The sequence below is a fragment of the Lampris incognitus genome, chromosome 9 (assembly GCF_029633865.1).
Source record: "Lampris incognitus isolate fLamInc1 chromosome 9, fLamInc1.hap2, whole genome shotgun sequence".
Lineage (NCBI taxonomy): Eukaryota > Metazoa > Chordata > Actinopteri > Lampriformes > Lampridae > Lampris > Lampris incognitus.
The window spans coordinates 24,985,176-25,007,646 of record NC_079219.1 but is presented as its reverse complement, the minus strand read 5'-3'; the positions used below and the strand labels follow the sequence as shown (position 1 = coordinate 25,007,646).

The 22,471-nt window shown below is 44.0% G+C and overlaps 1 long non-coding RNA gene across 1 annotated transcript in view; it reads left to right on the top strand.

Annotated features, from left to right (window-relative positions):
- LOC130117587 (uncharacterized) overlaps window positions 1-5,554 on the top strand; it is a 10,186-nt gene extending 4,632 nt beyond the window's left edge. The window contains exon 3 of the long non-coding RNA XR_008810697.1: window positions 5,454-5,554. This is a non-coding gene — a long non-coding RNA (uncharacterized LOC130117587). The remainder of the gene's footprint in view (window positions 1-5,453) is intronic.
- The last annotated feature ends 16,917 nt before the right edge of the window (window positions 5,555-22,471 follow it).

Here is a 22,471-nt window from a genome sequence, read left to right as displayed (position 1 = left end):
CCATACATGATTAGGTGGTCACTCTCTCTCTCTCTCACTACCGATCTGTATATTGGCTTCACTAAACTAATCAGTGTCAGCTCCATTTGGAGGGCTGAGCTATTTTGGCAACTCATGATACTGCAGAAACAGGATTACAGTGTGGAGCTTTAACGTTGAGAGATTTCAATGGAAGGGTTTTGGTAGAAAACAGTAATTGCCTTTTTTGTGTAATATTGTTTTGCTGGGCATCCGGGCAGTGTAGCGGTCTATTCTAATGCCTACCAACAAGGGGATCCCAGTTCAAATCCCCGTGTTGCCTCCGGCTTGGTCGGGCGTCCCTACAGACACAATTGGCCATGTCTGCAGGTGGGAAGCTGGATGTAGGTATATATCCTGGTCGCTGGACTAGCGCCTCCCCTGGTAGGTCGGGGCGCCTGTTCGGAGGGGAGGGGGAACTGGGGGGAATAGCGTGATCCTCCCACGTATTACGTCCCCCTGGTGAAACTCTTCACTGTCAGGTGAAAAGAAACAGCTGGCGACTCCACATGTATCGGAGGAGGCATGTGGTAGTCTGCAGCCCTCCCCGGATCGGCAGAGGGGGTGGAGCAGTGACCGGGACGGCTTGGAAGAGTCGGTGATTGGCCGGATATAATTGGGGAGAAAAAAGGGGGGAAATCCCAATATATATATATATATATAAAATGATAATAATATTGCTTTGTCGTTTTTACCAGTGGAACATTTTTATATACGTGATGTGATCCACCAAACAGCCAAGGCCACAGCTAGTTTTTGTGTGCACCTCATTTTTAACCAGAATTGTCATGTGATGTGGTATCGTCGAGCGTGCCATCGCTCTAGAGTTACATATGAACCCATGATATTGTGAGTATGAAGCATGCGGTGCACCTTATCCCAGTGAACAAGCAGGCCAGTCTTCACTGTGTTTTATCATTACACACATTGACCCCACCATCATTACCATCATAGTGCCTCTGTCCATCCCACCTTTCTTTCTCTTTCTCTCATTCTCCACATCTCTATTTTCCATCTACACTCCTCTGCCTTTTTTCTCTCCCTATATCTGCCCCCCCCCTTCTCATTAGTGCTCCCCTCCAACCCACTGACAACACAGACTCTTCCTATGCTTGCAATTAATGAGGGAACTGAGGATTCCTAATAAGCAGTTTTTCTTTTAATTAAAAAGTCTCCATAAATAATCACCTCATAATCCATCTGTCAGATTCCATCCAGCCCCTATTTAGTTACTCTCCAAGATTAGGGACCGGGCCAAGAGAGTGGCCATGGCATGAAATAAGGAGTTATGCCGTGGTATTGTATTTATACAGCCTGTATGGATGAGGGCTAAGTTTATTTCTGCATCCATCCATCCATCCATCCATCCATCCATCCATCCATCCATCTACATTATCTTAGTTTATGTAACCTTATCTATCTATCTATCTATCTATCTATCTATCTATCTATCTATCTATCTATCTATCTATCTATCTATCTATCTATCTATCTATCTATCTATCTATCTATCTATCTATCTATCTATCTATCTATCTATCTATCTATCTATCTATCTATCTATCTATCTATCTATCTATCTATCTATCTATCTATCTATCTATCCATCTATCTATCTATCTATCTGTCTAATCGATTATAGATATTAAATAAATATCTATCCATCATCCATCCATCCATCTATCTATTTAATCAATTATACATATTAAATGTCTATCTAGCTATCTATCTATCAGGGCAGTATTACAGTAGACGGCCTCTATTTTCATACGCCTCCACGGTGTCTTTCCCACTAGCCTAGAAGAATATGCTAATAATGTTAGCGTGTTAATAATTGATGGTCATATAAGACTCGGCTCTGCTTTGCTGATTCGGCAGTATTAGTGAAGGAGGGCGGCCATGGTAAATGATTTATTGTGGCCAATATTCTTCCTGGAGGGATTTTGCATTTCTAATAAGGACATATTCCTCCTGCGCCAGTGTGTATTTATCAAACAGTAAGTTGTTTTCTTGATACGCCCAGCAGGTCTTTTGGTCTCCACTGCAGAGACAATATAGACTTATAGACCCAGTTTACTGAAAACATTTTAGGACATTATTTCCCTTTAAACCAGTTTTCTGTGTCTTTTGCATGTTGTTGCCAACAGAGAGCATTTACCAGCTGCTGGGCTATACATCCAAACGACAGGATACTACTTTCAGTTTGGCACTGTAAACATGTTGGTTTCATATTTCAATTTCCCAGATATCCAAAAAGGCCCCAAACTCCTAAACAGTGTCGACATGTAGAGATTTTTTTTTTTTACTTGAAAAAGATGCTGCTATCTAATGTGGTGTGGAGTTGAACAGCCACTCCACAAGGTCCTGATCCAGGAAAGTGGCTAACGTGGTTTCATCTGGCTGTTGGCTGTGAAGACTAGTTCTTCAAATCAACAATGTACAGGTGCAATGTGTATGAGGGTGTGTGTGTGTTTGTGTGTGCATGTGTGCATGCATGTATACACATGCTGTTGTGTATATGTGATTGTGAGAGAGTTCTAAGGACAGGTTCTCCATTTCTCATCCTGCCAAGACAGAACAAGGTGCAGGTGTGTGGTGGAATGTGTGTATTTAGCACTGTTTAGTAATGCTTTGGGTCAGTAGTTTTTGTCCATGAGGGCGTGGGGGCGGGAGGAAATGGGAGTGGGAAAGAGCCGGCGAGCACAATGAGAGATCCAGTGACGCTTTAAAAGACGAAGCAAACTCGCAGCATCTCCGAGAGTCATCATTTTCTCATTCTCTGTTGCCATGCCGCGTTCTGCAGATCCCTGATAAGCTTGTTTGCACGTAGCCCAATGGCATCCAAGCTGTATTTAATGATCGTGAAAAAAAATGTTTGGTCAACTCGAACTCATGGAGTCTTCTTTGTGCTCTGTGTTGTTCCATCCTTGTGTTTGCTAAAGGAGAATTCTCAAGGTGCTTTTGACACCAACTCGTGAGCTGGCACTCAACCTTTATTTTCATTAGGCACAGAGCAAAGCTTGTGACACCTTATTCTATTGATTTGGGGATCAACTGTTCAAACAGTTAATGGCTGAACATAAACTGGCTCAAAATAGCAATTGAAATCCAAAATGTGATCAAGGCCCTGTGCAACGACTTGTTCAATGCCTTGCCAAGTGCAATGAAGACTTATATCAAAAGTATAACCTCCACTCCTCAGCTCAGTCACATATTGAGCATGATAATATACAACCAACGGTAATCATACTAAGAATAGTGTCACATACACCATTGGGGGGGCATGGCTGCCCAGTGGTTAGTGTTGTCACCTCACAGCAAGAAGTTCCTGGGTTCAAACCCCAGGGTTATCCAACCTTGGAGGTCATCCTAGAACATCCTCTGTGTGGAGTTTGCATGTTCTCCCTGTGTCTGTGGTGGGTTTTCTCCGGGTGCTCCAGTTTCCCCCCACCATCAAAAAGAAACATGCATGTTAGGGTTTATACTCCCGTCTGTGCCCCTGACCAAGGCAATGGGAAAAGAACTGGAGTTGGTCCCTGGGCGCAGCATGAAGGCGGCAGCCCACTACTCCTAGCTACACAGATCACAGCTAGGATGGGTTAATTTGCAGTAACTGAATTTGCCCAAGGGGATTAATAAAGGAAACTTAAACACACAGTGCATGCAGTATAAGCTTCAGCTTGTTCTATGGCGTCCAACCCGTTTTGCTTGTTCTTCTAGAAACTTCCCTCGGCTGGGTTATCAGAGACTCCGCACTGGACGCTGTGCAATGCTAATTAAAACACAGCTGTGTTACAGTGTTGGTAACTCGACACTAGACACTCAGCGCTCATTTCCACCTCTCTCCTTGCACCACACATAAATAAGCCAGGTCACACCCTGGCCACACACACATTCATTCCTGCAAACAGCCACTACCACCCACTATTGTCCACCCTCGAATTGATACATACAGTTGAAGAATAAATATGAAACTCTAAGGTACATAGTCACAAAAAAACAAACATGTCCAATGCACAGACGTAGCTATGCATGAAAACACACAATCACACGCACACACGACAGATGCAAGAATGCATGCACGAAAGCACAGTCATGTGTATGGCCAAGGTTACAGAGTCATGCCGGGCCCTCCCTCCACTCACACCTGTTCATCCCATCCTGACCGCACCCCAACCTGGCCCCAACTCAGCACCCGCCCACCAGCTGACTGACAGGAGCCCCATCTGTGACCTCTAAAGGTCATAATACTGTACTGTGCATGGACAACTTTTATAATGCTGTTCAGATGGGTGATTTTAACTTTATATGAGTTCAGCAGCAGGGATTAAAAAAAATCTTAAATGCAGAATACAGGAGCACAATCGAAAGCACTGGTAGGCAGAGATACTTGACTATGTGACATGGTTGTGAAACGTGCACACAAGCAAACACACATGCACAGATGTTCACGCACAAACTTACACCTATCTCAGCAAGCCCTGCAACTGGCCTGTGGAGACGGATTTCCTTTCCCTGGCATTCACACTTGGAATATTTCATACGAAAATTCACCATTCATAAACCAATAGGTAGAAACCGTAACTCTTCATTATATTTCTCATATCCACATAGGATATTATTTTAAAGTGCTTCAGTGTAAGAGGCCCTGCTTAATCCTATGGTGTTACAAATGGCATTACTGGAGGGTGTGCGGCTGCATCAATATTCATCTCTCCTAGGAATATAGGTTTCAGTGCTGCCTAATGAAATGTAACAATAGCTTTTGCCAAAATATGCAAATACCTTCTGTTTCCCATTCAGATTATGTTATTCATATCCAATAACCTGGTATCTGCAGTGTGCATAATGTGCAAAACTCTGTCCTACAATATGTCCTATGGGAATGATATAGGAAGAGGTGTTGTGAATATGAATACTAATACAAATCCTGCTGCAAAAACAAAGCCAGGATTGTGACTGGAGGAAAATAAACCTCGCCTGGATACACAGGGAAAAAAAAACGGAGGTCCTTTTACTGTCCTGTAAAGGATCCTTGGTCACAAGGGCCTTGTTTAAACACAGGGCTTAATTTCTTTGGGAAACGCTGGGAAACAGAAATGTTTCAAAGTTATACTTAACACCTGTGTTTGTTGTGGAGAAGCCGTGTAATGGGTTACACTCTGGTGTACAAATCGATTAAAATAGGAATAAATATTGATCCACAACCACTGCAGAATCATCAGTTTCACAGCTCCAGTGTGAACTCGGCCGGAGAGACCGAAAACTCATGACTAAGGGATATCAGAAAGCAGGCGCCTTTTCAGTTTCCTAAAATTAAACCAAACAAATCCCTCAGCCTCAAAACCGGTAGGCTGTTTATTTGCAATGAGCAGAACAACTATTTTCCCTTCCTTATCCCATCCATATGACAGTAAGCATGGTGTATTTTCCAGGACTGGCCTGCAGGAAGTGCTGGGAGGTGTGCTGGAACAGAGTGTGGGAGAGGGCACTCGGGCTCAAGAGGCGTTTCATACCAGTGTATTCTGAATATTCCCTGTGAAAATGTAAATGCATTTAAAATTACTGAACACTGAACACAATAGTTTCAAAGCCACTACGCAAGCTGTTAGAGTGGAACCCGTTCATTTCAACAAGCCCCAGCACAGACCGAGTAATTAGGCCTTGAGTTGGCGGGCCGGTAAAGTCTGTTCCTGTGTAGCCCATTTTCAGGTTTACAACAGGTCTTCATGCTGCCTGAGTAATATGAAAAAATTGAAAACAAGAGAAGGAAAAGAGAACAGGCCCATTGGACCCACCGTTTACCAGGTTCAGAACGGCAACCAGCGCGCCCAAAATCCCTCCTCTGATCTGTGCGCAGTACACGAGGGACCAGGCGCTTGCTAATAGAGACATTTACACCTTAGTAAAAGTTGGCAGGTGTTACCCCGCCGTTGTCGAGAGCAGACACACGCCGGGCATCATTAGGCCCCGTGCCAAGCCTGCTTGGCTGCCAGCCTCACTCGCTCGCTACAGTAATGTGTGTGTGTGTGTGTGTGTGTGTGTGTGTGTGTGTGTGTGTGCGTGCGTGCGTGCGTGCGTGCGTGCGTGCGTGTATTTCAGGAGAGCAGCAATGGAGAGCATCCTCTATTGTAGTAGCATGCTAAGGAGGGATACTTTCTTTGATGGGTGGCCGGAGAGGATGGCATCTGCCTATCTATACACAAAACGTATTGGTTTAAAAAAAAAGAAGTACCGAACACTATCTGGGAAAGTTTAGCTGTTTATACTCTGCATTCTGTTTACCCCAAAACAATGGGCCTCGTTCATCCACTGTTTGTACATACAAATTTGTTCTTGCACTCCCATGGGTTTTGTTTAGCCCCGAGGTTTGTCTCAGAGACCAGTATTGAACCAGGGTAACACCTGAATTTAGACACCAGTTGGCTAACACTGATGTCTTTGTAAGCCTGGGTGATTGCTCGTTGCAAGAGGTAGAAAATAGATGCTAGGAGGAAGGAATTACAAACAACCGTCAGGCTTTTAACTCTGACTGTCAGACATACTTGAGGGCTATAATGTTCCATGGGTGTGTAAGAACAAATTTGTACAATGATGAATGAGGCCCAATGTATTTGACACAACACCGATGAAATAAAATGACATCAAATTGCCTCAGTGTATTTTGTGTCCATACTGGTAAATGAAACAGCGAAATTCATCTGCTCTCCATAGTTGGTCAATATGAGCAAAAGAATTCCTCTGCAGCGGTGAAACTAAAATGGCTGCAGGAACGACAAGAACAATTAAAACATGACAGCCTGACTTCTTTTTTCTTTTCTTTTTTTGTTGTTGCTTTTAATTATTCTTGCGTTGCAGATATACAGTGAACAATTAATACCACTATCTATTGTTTGTTAACGTAGCAGACCACATGGGATGTAATTAAAAACTGACATTTTTGTTTGACAAGCAAAAATCTCCATATTATCTTTCTTTCTTTCTGTGCATTTCATTCTTGGCTCTATAAACGTTTTATTTGCGACAACTGACATGATCATGCTGTTCTCATCTACATTCTGGGTATTTCTGTCCATTAATCTTGAGACTCTGCCATCACTGGTTGACCCACAGTGCAGTGCCAGGGTTTTCACTGGTTTGACCAGCAAGATGAGACACACACACACACACACACACACACACACACACACACACACACACACACACACACACACACACACACACACACACACACACACACACACACACACACACACACACACACACACACAGTGTAATAAAGTGTTGCTGCTGCGGTCGGCCTCCTCCATTTACATATAGAAAGCATTACTCAAAGGTTGATATTATGGCTCTCCTGGTACACTCTGAGATTTCATAAATTCACCTTCCACAGTGCAGGGACTCGTGTCCCTCAGAGAGAGGGGGGGGGGGGGACAGAGCATCGACACATGCAGGCAGGGAGAGAAGGGATGCTGAGGAAGAGACACCGGCACGTCCCCTCCACTCAAAGGATGGGTTGTAAATTGAATGAAAACAGAAAAGCCATTAATAATGATAATAGCACTAATAGTTTAGAAGCTGGGGATACACACATTTAGCCAGGCAATCAGAAATCCATCTGCGGAGGTGTTAATATTGAAGAGATGCTGATGGCACAAAATAAAAACCCACAAGCATCTGAATATGTAATGACAACTGGGAGGCCATAACAAACATCTCTTTTATGTCAAGAGGAGACTATTACTTATTAAAATTGCATCTTAAATATTTATCGCCTTATAGATGGTCCCTCTCTCTCTCTCGCTCTCTGTTTTCTTATTTCCTTCCCCCTGAAGATTTCTGTCTGAAGCAAAGGGAACGGAGAAACGCCAATCAGATTATTACCAACAACACGCCTCCCCGCCTCTTCCTTCAGGAGTGGCCTGATTAAAATCAAACACCATCACATTGTGAGTTTGTGATGAATTATGCAGACTTTGGTTGAGGAAATGGAGCAAAAGGTACTTGTTCACCTAAAATTTTAATCTTGAACCTTTTAGGCGGATGTTAAAAAGTGTTTGAAGAAACGGTGCCTGATGATAAGCCATTGTTACCGGCAATATATGAAGTATTGTGTCCCAAGATGACGCGCGTGTTACTGGGGCCTGGTTTGCTGCCGTCAACAACACGGCATCACAGGGATAAAACGGTGACCGTGCTATCGTGTTTTACATTGGAGCGTTGTGATTTTAAATTTCACTGAGTTGAAAACAGAAGAAAAACTGTGTTAAACTCACCTTACAGAGAAGATGAATCAATTCTCTGAACTTAAAATGACTTGTACGTGGAGTTTGACTTTCGCGCTGGAGGGAGGGGCCTGTCCAGGGTGTCTCCCCGCCTGCTGCCCAATGACTGCTGGGATAGGCTCCAGCATGACAACCGCGACCCTGAGAGCAGGATAATTCAATTCAATTCAATTCAATGATGCTTTATTGGCATGACTGCATTAATTACATTAATTACAACGTTGCCAAAACAGGTGACAGCAAAACAGGTCAACAGAGTACTAAACAAACAACAACAAAAAAAAGGGGGGGATACATAGATCTGGCAGAAACATAGACCAGCACTTGAACAGCAACTGACAGTAACTGACAGTGTTTTGGTCACTCACTGACCCTTAGGCTATGGCATTCTGACACATATTGTGCCGCAAAGTGTGACCTTTGGCCCTCTCCTAAAATAAGTGGCCATTGTTCTTTCACATCCAGGAGTAGAAAATTTGGAATCTGATTTTCAAAAATTTCCTGGTATTTTTTTCGTATGTTCTGGAATTTCTCACAATTTAGGAGGAAGTGCATCTCTGTCTCAACCTCACCTGCCGTACAGTGACCACATATTCTTTGCTCTTTTGATAGCCAAGATTGTTTGCGTCTGCCCTTTTCGATGGCTAGACTGTGGTCACTGAGTCTGTACTTGGTAAGGATGTGTCTCTGCTTACCATCTCTGACAGTGGAGAGATAGTCAGCCAATTTGTATTCTCTTTTTAGGGCCCAATCACATTCTAATTTGTGTTGTAGTTTGGTTTCTATGTCCCATTTTTCCAAATATGAGTTTTTACATTGTTTGATGATTTGGTTTACTCTAATCTGTGGTTGGTTAGCAGTGCTACTCTGAAATGCATCTATGTTAGTGGTTACGGGGTTGGTTAGTTTCAGAACCAGCTGACTGAGGGGACTCTTTCTTAGCTCTTGGATTTGAAATGCTTTAAATTGCAATGTGCAATTTAAAGCATTGGCGGTTTGGATAATGGATGGATGGATGGCGTCTGACCATTGGGGCGTGTGTTATGTGTACGTACAGTAACAGAAGACAATAGTACCACGTTTGCCATCAAGCCAAACAAAACAAAACAGCGCATCAAATCAGTTCCTGACCACCTTGTAATCACACATGGGCTAACGTAAGGTCTTTGTCTTTCACACCGAAGCACACTGGCAACCATAAAGTTAAAGCCTGTTCTTCTTCCTTCGGCTTGTTCCCTGTTTCTCAGGGGTCGCCACAGCGGATTTTACAGCGATACACTGTGAAGGCACAGCACCAATGGCGGCCGTTGTTAACCCGGGCCTTGGCCAATCCGGTATGGTCTTGATAAAGGTAAAGCCTGTTGAAAGTCAAACATCAGCTTGTAACGAATTCAGGGGGCAGCCGGGAACCACTGCAGCCGGGACGCGAACCCATGTCTCCCGCACCACAGGCGACAATCTTAACCAGTCGACTAAAGGTCCGACCCGTTAGCCAATGGCTAGCAAGTCTATTCATCTGATCGTTATACTATTATATGGTTAGGCTTTCATTTTCCACGTACCCGTGTGCACATTAACTAATTGTGTGTTAAATTGATAACTATGAAATATGCACACTCACTCATATCCAACTTATAGCGCGCACACAATTGGAAAATGCTCGGCAACAGTGTCGCTGTTGTTACAATAGGCTTGTAAAATATATATATATGTATTAAATAACCTGTGCCCTGCCTATATAGTGTAGAAGTAAATGCCTTCTCTTATCCATAGCTGCTCACTGTATAACAGAAAGGCAGCTAGCTGAATGCGCAAAAGACAGGCAGCTCGCCTCTAACGTCACACATCACAACGTGCCATGTCATATGACACGAGTGCTCCAAAATGAATTTATTACAACATAAAACTTAGTATAATTCAGACTTATTTCTTTCAATCGTTTTATTTTTCTGCATTACTTAACAAGAACTATTTTTATTGGAGCTATTGTAGACTCAGTGTAGTGGTGACATGTTTGAGCCACTGGGGCGGGGGGGGGGGGGGACGCTCTCCGCAAACTTCACGTACTGCATATGCCAATGATGGATCATCATCGATTATTGCCAGATGTCAAAATGAATATTTATAATGTCTTTTAAGCAATATATATATATATATATATATACACACACACACACACACACACACACACACACACACACATATATATATATATAATATATATATATAGTTTTTTTCCGAAACCATCAATGTTGTTGTAAGTGCTCGACAAAAGGGGAGCGGATACACACACACACACACACACACGCACACATACATATATATATATATATATATATATATATATATATATATATATATATATATATATATATATATATATGTGTGTGCAGGGATTGACTCTTTCCAATAAATTAACGACTGCTCTCATTTTACAGCTCATTTGCAAGGCACACGGGGAGTCCTGCAAATTCAAAAGAGACAACATTTCGGGGTTTGACTTACACCAGCTTTCAGTTTCATTTTTGTGTTGCTTGGTACCAGGGGTAAAAAAGCATTGAGACTTGAGGGACACGTGCTCATTGATACAGCAGAAGTTCATATGTGGAAAAACAAAAACAGCGATCTAGGATTTCAAATTAGCAGCAGCTGAGCGCAGAACCTAACCTGCAGGGAACTGTTTTGTGGCATATGTACAAGTTTCCCCCTTTTTTTCCCTCTCTCTGGATTTGGGTTTTCCAAACTGTGGATAGTTTTCTTCATTTCTCCACTGTGATCTGGCTATAATATCATCTAGGACAGGGATGGCTGCTCCCATCTCCTCTCCTCCTCTCTTCCTTTCCTCCTCCGTCCTGTCTCTGTCCTGTCTAAATAAAGGAACACACACAGGAAGAGGTTTTAATGAGATCAACGCATGGCACCGGTTACATTGATAAGTAAATACTACAGCTTTAAATGCTCCTCTCACTCAATTGGCTCCCTGCTATTGTTGCCGAGCCCATGCCTCAGTGAACACTAAATTTTCACTGTCACACTCCAATAACCCTAATTGTCCAAAATAAATGAGCTAATTTCAGAAGTTCCATTTTCATACGCAGGAGATAAGGCAACTTTGCTGATTGATTGGATTCCTTTGTATGCTTGCGCATTTGTGTGTGTGTGTGTGTGTGTGTGTGTGTGTGTGTGTGTGTGTGTGTGTGTGTGTGAAATTGCAGCACTCATAATTTGAGTGAAGGATTTTGTTTATTATGTTATTCACTGCGAGCATTTCTCTGACCCCTGCTGATATTCATCCGCTTCCTCTACCCAAAGGAAGAAGGGGGTGGGGTGGGGGGGTGAGATAAAGTGATGGAAGGACAAGAGAAAGAGAGAGTGACAGAAAAAAAGAGGAAAAGGGAAAGACTGAAAGGGGAAAAAGTTAGAGGGGGGAAAGAGCAGGGGAACAAAACGGGAGTCGGCTGATGTTCGTGAGTATGTGTGCTTGCACCCTTGAATATGTGTGCGTGTGCGAGTGCTGCATATTTAAGTGTGTGTATGTGTGCGTGTGTGTGTGCGTGTGAAGGGTCCCTATGGACTTGGTGCTGGATCTAGACTGATCATTTGCATTTTTTCATTTGAGCTGTTATTTGCAGCATTGCGTGCAGCACTAACCCCTAAGGGCCCACTGAGTAATTCAGTAAAAAGGCAGGTAAGACATAAATTAATCATAAGACGTCTGAGAATTACTGCACACACACACACACACACACACACACACACACACACACACACACACACACACACACACACACACACACACACACACACACACGTGCAACAGCATACAGAAATGCAAGAAATGTGGAAATGCACACACACACACACACACGTGCATACAGACTCTTACGCACACACCCGAATACACGCAGCTATGCAGCTACTGAGTCAGATTGAGTCTGAGAGGAAAGTGGGGTTGAGTGGGAAAGTTTTTCAAATCCATCAAGCAGAATAACAGAGCAGAATAGGGAGGAATAACTTCAAATGGGCCTTTTTTTTTTAGAGGAACTTTTTAAAACTGGATCAGGGAATTAAAATGAGATTACTTCTGAGTATAAAGGTTTACTTATGAATTCAGCTGTTTTCAATGAAAAAAATAAACCCTTTTCCGTTACATTACATTCTGTTACAGTAAGCCTCTGCTGAGTGTGGGGGTTTGAGCTAAATTTTAAGTAAGCTTGGATAAGATTTTCAGACTCGTAAGGAGAGATAAGGGCAAGGGGAAATTTCCCTCATGCGTCGAATCTGGCAACCTTGTTAAAGTTAGCTTATATGGAAATTTGCGAGGACTAGAGAATTGGACAACAACGAAATGTCGAGGAACAATGACATTGCTCACCTGTAGCCTGTGGTGCTGCATTTGAATCCAATTTGAATCTTAACTGTCAAGGAGACAATACTTTTAAATCATCCGCGTCGCTCTGCCAGCAACTCAGCTGCAGGCTTCCCATGCATACTCCATCATTTCATCTTTGCAACCCATCACAACCCAAACACAGCAAGTTTCAATCTGCAGCTTGGTTTCAGGCTTAATGTCTCAAAGTTTTCCACATGCAGACTGATCAAAACGTAAAATTTGTGCCCTAAATCCTGACGTATCGTTTATCTGAGGCCTCCACAACCGATGTATGATGAGTCTCATTTGTGCTCTGATAGGACGCGTCAACCCATGTCAACCCTAAAGGCAAGGCTTGTCTCATTTATTCACCTATCCAACCCTTTACAAGACAAATGCAGAGACTGAATTAGGTACCCTGACTACTTTATATACCCTTGGTCCTCTGCCCTCCTGCACCATACTTATCAGTGCCGTTGTTCCAGGATTCAGCAGTCGGTCTGGGGTAGAGTGGCCCATCAATACACTATCTGAGAAGGTGGGCCAGATAAGGATTCTGCTCTCTGTCTACTGTGAATAAGCTGTCTAGGTATCTACTGTCTTGGTAGACTTACATACACAAACACATGCACACAACACTCACCCACCCACCCACCCACCCACACACACACACAGAAGAAGCTGTTCGGGGTTTTTGCTGTCGAATCGAACACATGCGCGCGCACACGCACGCACACATGCACGCACACACACACACACACACACACACACAACCTTATCAGAGTGTGAGGAGGGATTTGAGGCCGCAAGGGAAGATATTACTAAATCTAGTGTATCGCAACTCCAACATAATGTTACTCTAGTAGTTGGATGAAAGAAGTTGTTTTCAGGTAAGCCATTTAACATGGGGGGAAACAAACAAATTAGAAACGGTACAAACAACAACCAAACAGCTGCTTGAAGGAGACCATGACCAGATCAAGAGTTATGGATCCAAGGGTAAATCCTTACAAATGAAGGGGCCTCATCTCATCTCATCTCATCTCATCATCAGCCACTTCTTCAGGGTCAGGTCGCAGTGACAGCAAGCTAAGTAGGGCGCTCCAGATGTCCCTCTCCCCAGCAACGCCCTCCAGCTCCTCCTGGGGGATCCCAATGCATTCCCAGGGCAGATTGGACATGTAGTCCTTCCAGCAAGTTCTGGGTTTATCCCGGGGTTTCCCCCCAGTTGGACGTGCCCGGAAAGCCTCCAAAGGAAGGTGCCCAGGAGGCATCCTAATCAGATGCCCGAACCACCTCAACTGGCTCCTTTCAATGTGAAGGAGTACCAGCTCTTCTCTGAGCTCCCTTCGGATGTCCGAGCTCCTCACCCTATCTCTAAGGCTTGAGCCCAGACACCCTACGGAGGATACTCATTTCAGCTTGTAGCCGCGATCTCACCATTTGGTCACTACCCAAAGCTCATGACCATGGAATGAGGGTTGGATGAAGGGGTCATCTTCAGGTAACTTCCCCGGGTGTTAAAGCAAAAAGGCCCATCGGGGACAAAGATTGTTGTTCAGTTCTTCAGCAGAGGAGTTGGAGCAACTGGTTCAGCCAGCATATAACACAAGAGTCCTCAGTAGGATTGTGAAGCTTCCTGTCCTTCTCCTGTCCTCCTCCTGTCAATGAAGTAACCTATAAAATTTCATGTGCTTTTATTTTGGGGCGGGATTTTGCCTGTTTTTATTATCTTATATTACAAATTGCCAGTTCGAGATACAAAATGTCAAGTATGAGGTATTCAAAACTGGATTACAACACAGATATATCTTTCATTTGGATAAAAAGAGAAAAAAATCGAGCTCAGTCATCGACGTGTTCCTTCCGTGCAGAGTTGGAGATAGCATCCTGGTAGTGAGAAGGTCAGGAGAGGATGAGCAAAAACGCTTTCAGATTGTAGCTGCAGATCAGAGGAGGGGTAGAGAGAGAAGAGAGAAGATGGAGGTGGCAAGAGAATGATTAAAGTCAGTTGGATAGTATGTCAGATGTGTGAGGGCGAGAGAGAGAGCGAGAGAGAGAGAGAGCGAGAGAGAGAGAGAGAGAGAGAGAGAGAGAGAGAGAGAGAGAGAGAGAGAGAGAGAGAGAGGAGGAGGCTTATCTTTTGGCAGTGACCTGAAACAGCTGCTTCTCTGTGGCGCGTTGAAGATGGATCCCCGCTCATTTCCTCTCCATCTTGCCACTCTATTTATGTTGCCAGTTTACTGTCTTCAGAGAGACAGAGACAGAGACCTACTTCTTTGCTGGAGAGGGAAAGAAAATCAATTTGAATGTGTGATCAATCACCACAATGGAGAACGGAGACGCCGTTTTGTCGACAGCGAAAGGCGGGTGCCCAAGTTTCCCCTCGTGCCGTTCTCTGGCTCTATCTTGGGAAAGACCTTGATGTGAAGCAGGTGCTTCACACGTATTTTGTCAGAAGTTAGAGCTCGCATGAGATGAAGGTGCGGCTGCTGGGTGACCGCTCTGACACTGGAGATTTGGTGCGAAGCACCTACCCACGCTGTGGTTTCAGTGGTGATGTGCAGGTTTGGCCTGTGATTAGTGGCGGCATAGAAGAGGGCAGCTGACGGACAGCTCCCTCTGTTCAGCACAGCTGTCATAAAAAAAAAACTAATGAGGAAAGGACAACCCAGAGAAGGATAAAGAAAGGACAGGAGAGATGTTAAAAAGGAAGAGATGTATGATAGGTTTCTCTCTCTCTCTCTCTCTCTCTCTCTCTCTCTCTCTCTCTCTCTCTCACTCACACACACACACACACACACACACACACACACACACACACACACACACACACACACACACAACACAGAGAGAAAACGCTCATACATAAACACTCAAGCCCACCTGGGCAAAAATAAAAAAATCACTGAAACATTGTTTGTGCAGATTGATTGCAGAATGTATTTGACTAATGGAATTACATGTATGTGTTGGCCTCTCTCTCTCTCTCTCTTTGACACCCCCCCCCCTCCCGTGGTGTTGAAGTGGCAGTGCCTTCAGGCGTTTGGATGGTCTAGAGGCTAACAAAGGTCTTCCCTTTCTGGTGTGTCAGGCTATGTGTGAGTGCTACTTCCATGGGTGCTTTAGATGGTTGGCTCAAGAAGGGTTATGAATGATATCTGTTCCTGGAGAAAACATGAGAAGGAGGAGGAGGAGGAGGAAGAAGAAGAAGAAGAAGAAGAAGAAGAAGAAGAAGGAGGAGGAGGAGGAGGAGGAGGAGGAGGAGGAGGAAGAAGAAGAAGAAGAAGAAGAAGAAGAAGAGAGGTGGAGAAAGGGAGGAAAAAGTAGACAATGGATGTGTGGAAGATGAGAGAAGAAAGAAGAGAGGGGAGATGAATTAGAAGTGAAAGTGAGGTAGATAAAGGGATGACATCAGAAGGACAGGAGTCATCAGCAGACGTGGGGGGTGAGGGGGGGAGAAGATGAGGGACATGATGGAATGAAATAGCAAGATGAAGATAAGAGTAGGTAAAAGAAAGGAGGAGATAAAAGAAAGGATAACGGTGCAAGAGGACAGAGGAGAAGAGGATGGGTCAGTGGAACCCGGAAGAGGAGATGGTAAATTATGGAGGATGGAGGACAGGAGACACGGGAGGAGCAGAGGCAGGATGTGAAATTCATCGGACAGGAGGAGAAGGACATAAAGAAGGAGGAGAGGGGTGGACAGGATGGCAGAGGAGAGAGACTGAGCAGAAAAAGGCAGATGACAGCTCCTCTATGGAGGTTGATGAGGAGGCCCTGTCAGTCAAACTCACACAGAGAGAGCAGGGCCTTGCCATCTGCTCCAAAGTTAATGGGAAGGAGACAAGGTGGGGAGGTGAGATGTGTCAACCCGGCCCGGAGAGCATGAAAGGAGAGAGGATAGGGGGGAAAGGGTGAAGGTCTAGTGAGAGACGAAAATGAAGAGATGAGGGAGATGGGAGGTGGCGATTGAGATGGAGAGGGGGTGGAGGACAAGAAAGACTAACACTAGAGTTTGAAGCAGCCTCAGTTTGAGAGATGGGCATCTAGTAACATCTGGGGATGAAGAGTGTCACAGGTTGTAGTGAGTGATGGCTGTTGGGATGCCGAATCAAGCTGAACATAGCACTGGGTGATATTAACAGTCAAATGTCATGATATTTTTGACTGAATAACTTAATGTCGAAATGTGACAATATCTTTGGGATGACTTCTGGTGCATTCATAAAATATCTGCACAGAAAATCTTGAGAAATAATAATTAGTAATGTGGATACGATGACCAAGCAGGTAGAGACATTCTTTGGTCACGACACTCTGCTAAAACAGTCTGATAAGCTTAGAAAATTGTATCGCTTTATTGTAATGCAGCCTTTAAGACCAGGGAATGACAACATTTTAGTCATATAATGATGTTAGGATGCAGTAGTGTGGGAAAGGCAGGGGAGCTGCCAATTTTTAAAACATAAACTGTGTGTAAAATGGGTTTAAACAGAGTTGTAGGGATGTGTTGGAAAATATATTTGAATTATTTGAATTATTTTTTGAGGAGAGTCCTCCTCCTCCAGGAGGCTGCGTGTCCCACATCCACACATTCAAACAAAAGTGGCGAGCAACAAGCACAAGAGAATATTGGATTTTCCTCTAAAGTAACTTTAATGTTTCCAATTTTAAAAGAAATTAATGTTATCAATAGTAATGTTACCAAGGACAACAAGGATGAAATAGCAACACTGCTGAAACTGAACCCCCTCCAGTGGCTACCACAGATAAAGTTCAAGCTAGCGTTAGCAGCAGCAGCGCAGCACAGTCCTTCCATCCAGGACCAGGAGAGAGCTGCAGAAGGGGCTCTGGGAATCAACAGCCCACCAGCGCTACCTCTGCCCAGGCTGGACGACCAGGGCCACTGTATCCCTGGTCATAGTAATGTTTGCTTGTGTGGAATAAGGCCCCATCTCTGATACATGTTAAATGACACAAAGGATTAGTTCTTATATCTTCAGAAAAGTGTGTTGGAGGCAACTTGTGTAACTGCAAAAAGTTAGGATTAGGGTTACATATTTCTCTTGACCAGAGAAGCAAGTTATGCTTACTCCATAACGTGTTATGCTAATTAATGGTTATGTTAAGTAAGTTATACTTCTAGAGCCAAATGTGAACCATGAAAACCTCTTAGTTTTAGAAAAACGTTTAAGAAAAAATGGTAGTAATAAAGTTTGCATTCATTAGAACTGCTTCATGCTTTGTTTGTGTGGAGCTAATGGTGGCCAGTCTAGTGAGTGGCCGCGATGTGCGATGCACTATACAGTCAAAAAATAATACAATGACATCATTCATTTTACATGCTGTTGGCAGCCCCCATTACTTAAAGCACCGTCGCGTGCGCCTGTTACGATATCTAAAATCCCAGATAATATCTAGTCTCATATCGATATTATATAATATTATTATTAATAATAATTAATAATAATAATTGACAGGCGGATTGGTGCAGCATCAGCAGTAATGCGGACGTTGTACCGGACCGTTGTGGCAAAGAAGGAACTGAGCCGGAAGGCAAAGCTCGCAATTTACCAATCAATCTTCATTCCAATCCTCACCTATGGTCATGAGCTTTGGGTAGTGACCGAAAGGGTGAGATCGCGGATACAAGCAGCTGAAATGAGTTTCCTCTGTAGGGTGTCTGGGCTCAGCCTTAGAGATAGGGTGAGGAGCTCGGACATCCAGAGGGAGCTTGGAGTAGAGCCGCTGCTCCTTCACATCGAAAGGAGCCAGTTGAGTTGGTTTGGGCATCTGATTAGGATGCCTCCTGGGTGCCTTCCTTTGGAGGTTTACCGGGCACGGCCAATTGGGAGGAAACCCCGGGGTAGACCCAGAACTCGCTGAAGGGACTCCATGTCCAATCTGGCCTGGGAATACCTTGGGATTCTCCAGGAGGAGCTGGAGGGCGTTGCTGGAGAGAGGGACGTCTGGCCTGCCCTACTTAGCTTACTGCCACCGGAGAAGTGGCTGAAGATTAATGAATGAATGGATGGATGGATGGATGAATGAATAATAATAATAATGATAGTAATAACAATAATTAATTATATTATCGATATACTCGTTTCCGATCTGGGTCGGTTCACCCCTCAGGCAATCTGGTGGTTTCAGACTCCCCCAAGTTCACTATATCGATACCGAACTTAAGGATATTCCCCAAGTTCAAACCCCGGGGTTGTCCAACCTTGGGGGTCATCCCAGGTCGTCCTCTATGTGACGTTTGCATGCTCTCCCCGTATCTGCGTGGGTTTCCTCCGGGTGCTCCAGTGTCCTCCTACAAGTCATGTAGGTCAGGTGAATCGGCCGTACTAAATTGTCCCTAGATGTGAATGTGTGTCAGCCCTGTGATGGCCTCATGGCCTGTCCATGGGTGTCTCCCCGCCTGCTGCCCAATGACTGCTGGGATAGGCTCCAGTATCTTGCGACCCTAATTAGGATAAGCGGCTTGGATAATGGGTGGAGGATTCTCCAGCTTGAGATGAACGCATCCGTTTTATTAACTCTAGCACAATACAAACGTTCGCCTTTCACAGACAACCCTTTCACCCTGCATCGAAATAACAATGAGATGACTGCATTGTTTTTTCTTGCTGATGTATTTCAGCTCCCAGCCTCGGGGCAGGAAGGAACACGTACAGTGGGGTTGATTCCTGATCATAGTCAGTTGTGTCTGTTTGCAGACTGCCTTCAGACGAGCTGCCAATGCTACAGAGCAGCTCCAGGCTCTCCGCCTACATACGACAGCCCGACGCCACAAAGAGACAGAGCTGCAGGAGATTAGAGCCGTGTCCACACGGACATGGATATATTTGAAAACGCATTTTTAATCTCAATTTTGGCCCTCCATTCCACTCTAAAGCCGGCGTATCCAACCACCAAAAATAGATCTTTTTCAAAAGCACTCCCCAAAGAGGATACATTTGAAAATGCTCGTCTCGTGTTGCAGAGTGAACGGTGAAAACAGAGCTTCACGAAAACGTAGACGCAAAGCTGCTCAAGTGTCCTGCAAATGCCCAAATAGAAGAGCCGTAAAGGATCGTAGTGGTGTTTTCACGTTTTAGCCCACGAGCTACAAATCACGTAGACTTTTCATCACTGCTGACCAATTTCCAAAGCGTCCTGTCGTGTTTTTAAAAAAATTAAGGCAATTTCCCTGCCTACCAGGCTTCCATTTATTTCACTGTATTAAAGTAAATCTTAACAACATATTTACCCTTGTAACATGCTAGCGCAACCGATGGGACTGACTGCACCTTCCACCTCAGACGGATGGCTCTTAACATTTCCTTGGTACGTCACGAGATTACCCAACGGACTTTACGATTCCTACACGCTAGGGGAATAACGTCACCATCTAGTGGACTCTATCTAGTAGACTTTTACCACTTGGTTACGTCACTATGACGTGAAAATCAACCTGTAGAAACTAAAGTCAACCAAATGTTCACTGTGATAACACTACCACGTGCTTTGGAATATGACAGGATTTATGTAAAATATACGTGATTTGTGTGGGCCGTAACATAAAAAATGCCGGTGTTGTCCCTAAGCATTTTTCTATCGTGGTGTTTTAAGGTGGATTATCAAAATGATCTGAAAACGCTAGAATGGACAGAAAACGTTTGACCTGTTTTTGACATGAAAACGGCATTTTCCATTCTGTCCGGATTAGTATGGACGTAATCTTGATGATGAATGTAATGTGGGGACAACGCAGCATAGCTAAAAGGGCTCAGATAGAGGGAACAGCCTCTTCTCAGGGTGGGTTAGTGTTTGGGCATCAACCATGTTCTGTGTTTCCATCTATTTCTACATGGGTTGTCACAGTTTGTTAAGTGTTGTTGTTTGATGGCGCCGTTACTCATTGTATTACGGTACATTCAGATGTGATGTCGCCACGTTCTCAATGTGCGACAGTTGCTGTGTCCCAATTCAGAGTCTGCATCCTTCGGAGGGTGCGTTCTTCAGCCGATTACGTCATAGCGCTGCGCGAAGGCTGTCCCAATTCGCAGGCTCCCAGATGCAGTCCACAAATGCGGCCTTCCTTTCCCTCTTTTCGAAGGATGCACTACTACGATCCTTCGCAGACTTCCATATCCCAAGATTCTTTGCGCTCCCCCCATTCTCCCCAAACACACAAAAAAAAAAAAATAATGGACGGTGGACGAATGTCTATTCAAAGCACCGAGCAAGATTTCACTTATAAATGTTAAGTATTGGGTTTCTACTCATTTGAACATCTAACACCAGATATGTTAAACTTCAGGGGACCTTAAAACCTCAAAATTTCTGTTAAAATACTTGACGTTAGATGGAGAGGTTCTTCTCCCTGCTCGAGAGGATGATAGAGAGGCGTTGATTTATTTTTGTTTTTTTTGTGTGTATTAATTGTTATTAATAAGTTTATTGTGAAAAATGTTAGATGTTTTATAAATTAAAATATTGTTACTTTGTTATATGTGTTATCTATTCTTTTTACTATTTACAACTAAAGTACAACCATTTATAAAAGGGTTAACAAACATTTCACGGACAACAAAGGACTATTTTTTTTCTTTTATTATAAGCAACAGTCTTAAAATTTGGGCTGGATGGAATGCCACAAGAAAGACCCTGGTGTCTTCTGGCTGCCAGAAGGACTCATCAAGGGCGGTCCCCAGAGTTTGTTTGGAGGTGCATGTCTCCACTGTCCACCACATCATCCATCTACCTATCAAATAATAACGTTACCATAGGTTAAAATAATAGGTTTACCTCTCTCAGCCGGATATAAATCAGCTGCCGGCTACGACGGCGGCGCATCTCCTCTTCCTCCAGCATGAGGCAAATTAAAAAAAACAAAAGCTGCGCTCTGGCTACATAATTTTTTAGTAGTAACTTTCAAGAGTAATCGTAACGTAAGGATAAGGTGACGCAACCAGGAAATCCACCGAAGGCTAGACCGTCCCATTTAACAACCGTTGACGCGGTATACGGAGGACCTCCGGAGGATTCGGCTTCATAGACCGCGACGGCTGCACCTTCCGAAGGATGCAGACCCTGAATTGGGACACAGCTAGTGTGTGTTGTAAGAGTCGGTAGTAGAGAGCTAAGACCTGCTGTATTTACTTGAATAAATATGCCTAACGTTAAAGGCTAAAGAGAAAACAGCCAAGCTTTGCTTATCCTCCATACGCAAGGGGAAGATTACGCACCCCAGCTCAACAGGTTTGGGCCCAGGCAGAGTTGGACACAAGCTAACATTCCGGAAGAAGTTTAACGCGAGGTATTACACGGAACGTCTACAGGCTATGTGGACCAGCTTGGAGACAAGTGAGCGTTTATACCACAGTTTCTTCATCTGTGTTCATATTCTCGGAAGAAGTTTTACGCGACGTATTATGCATTAGCCAATGAAGCTAACAAGCTAGCTTAGCAAAGAAAAAGTATAGCAAGCAATAGGCCACGGTAAAATTAGTGCGTTAGCAAAATGGCAAGCAGAGCAACAGGAGTCTTGGCACTGCAGCTTTTGTTCGACGGATCCGAAGATAAGTATGACCTTTGGGAAACAAAATTCCTAGGCTGCTTACATACTCTGAAGCTAAAAGAGACTATTTTACACGAGCCCACAGGCACTAGCGAAAAACAGTTAGCTGAAGATAGGAGGAAGAATGCTGATTGCTATGTTGAGCTAATAAGACTGATAGATGATAAACGCCCATCGCTGATAAGACATGAAGCAGCTGATGATGGCAGGAAGGCTCTGAGAATA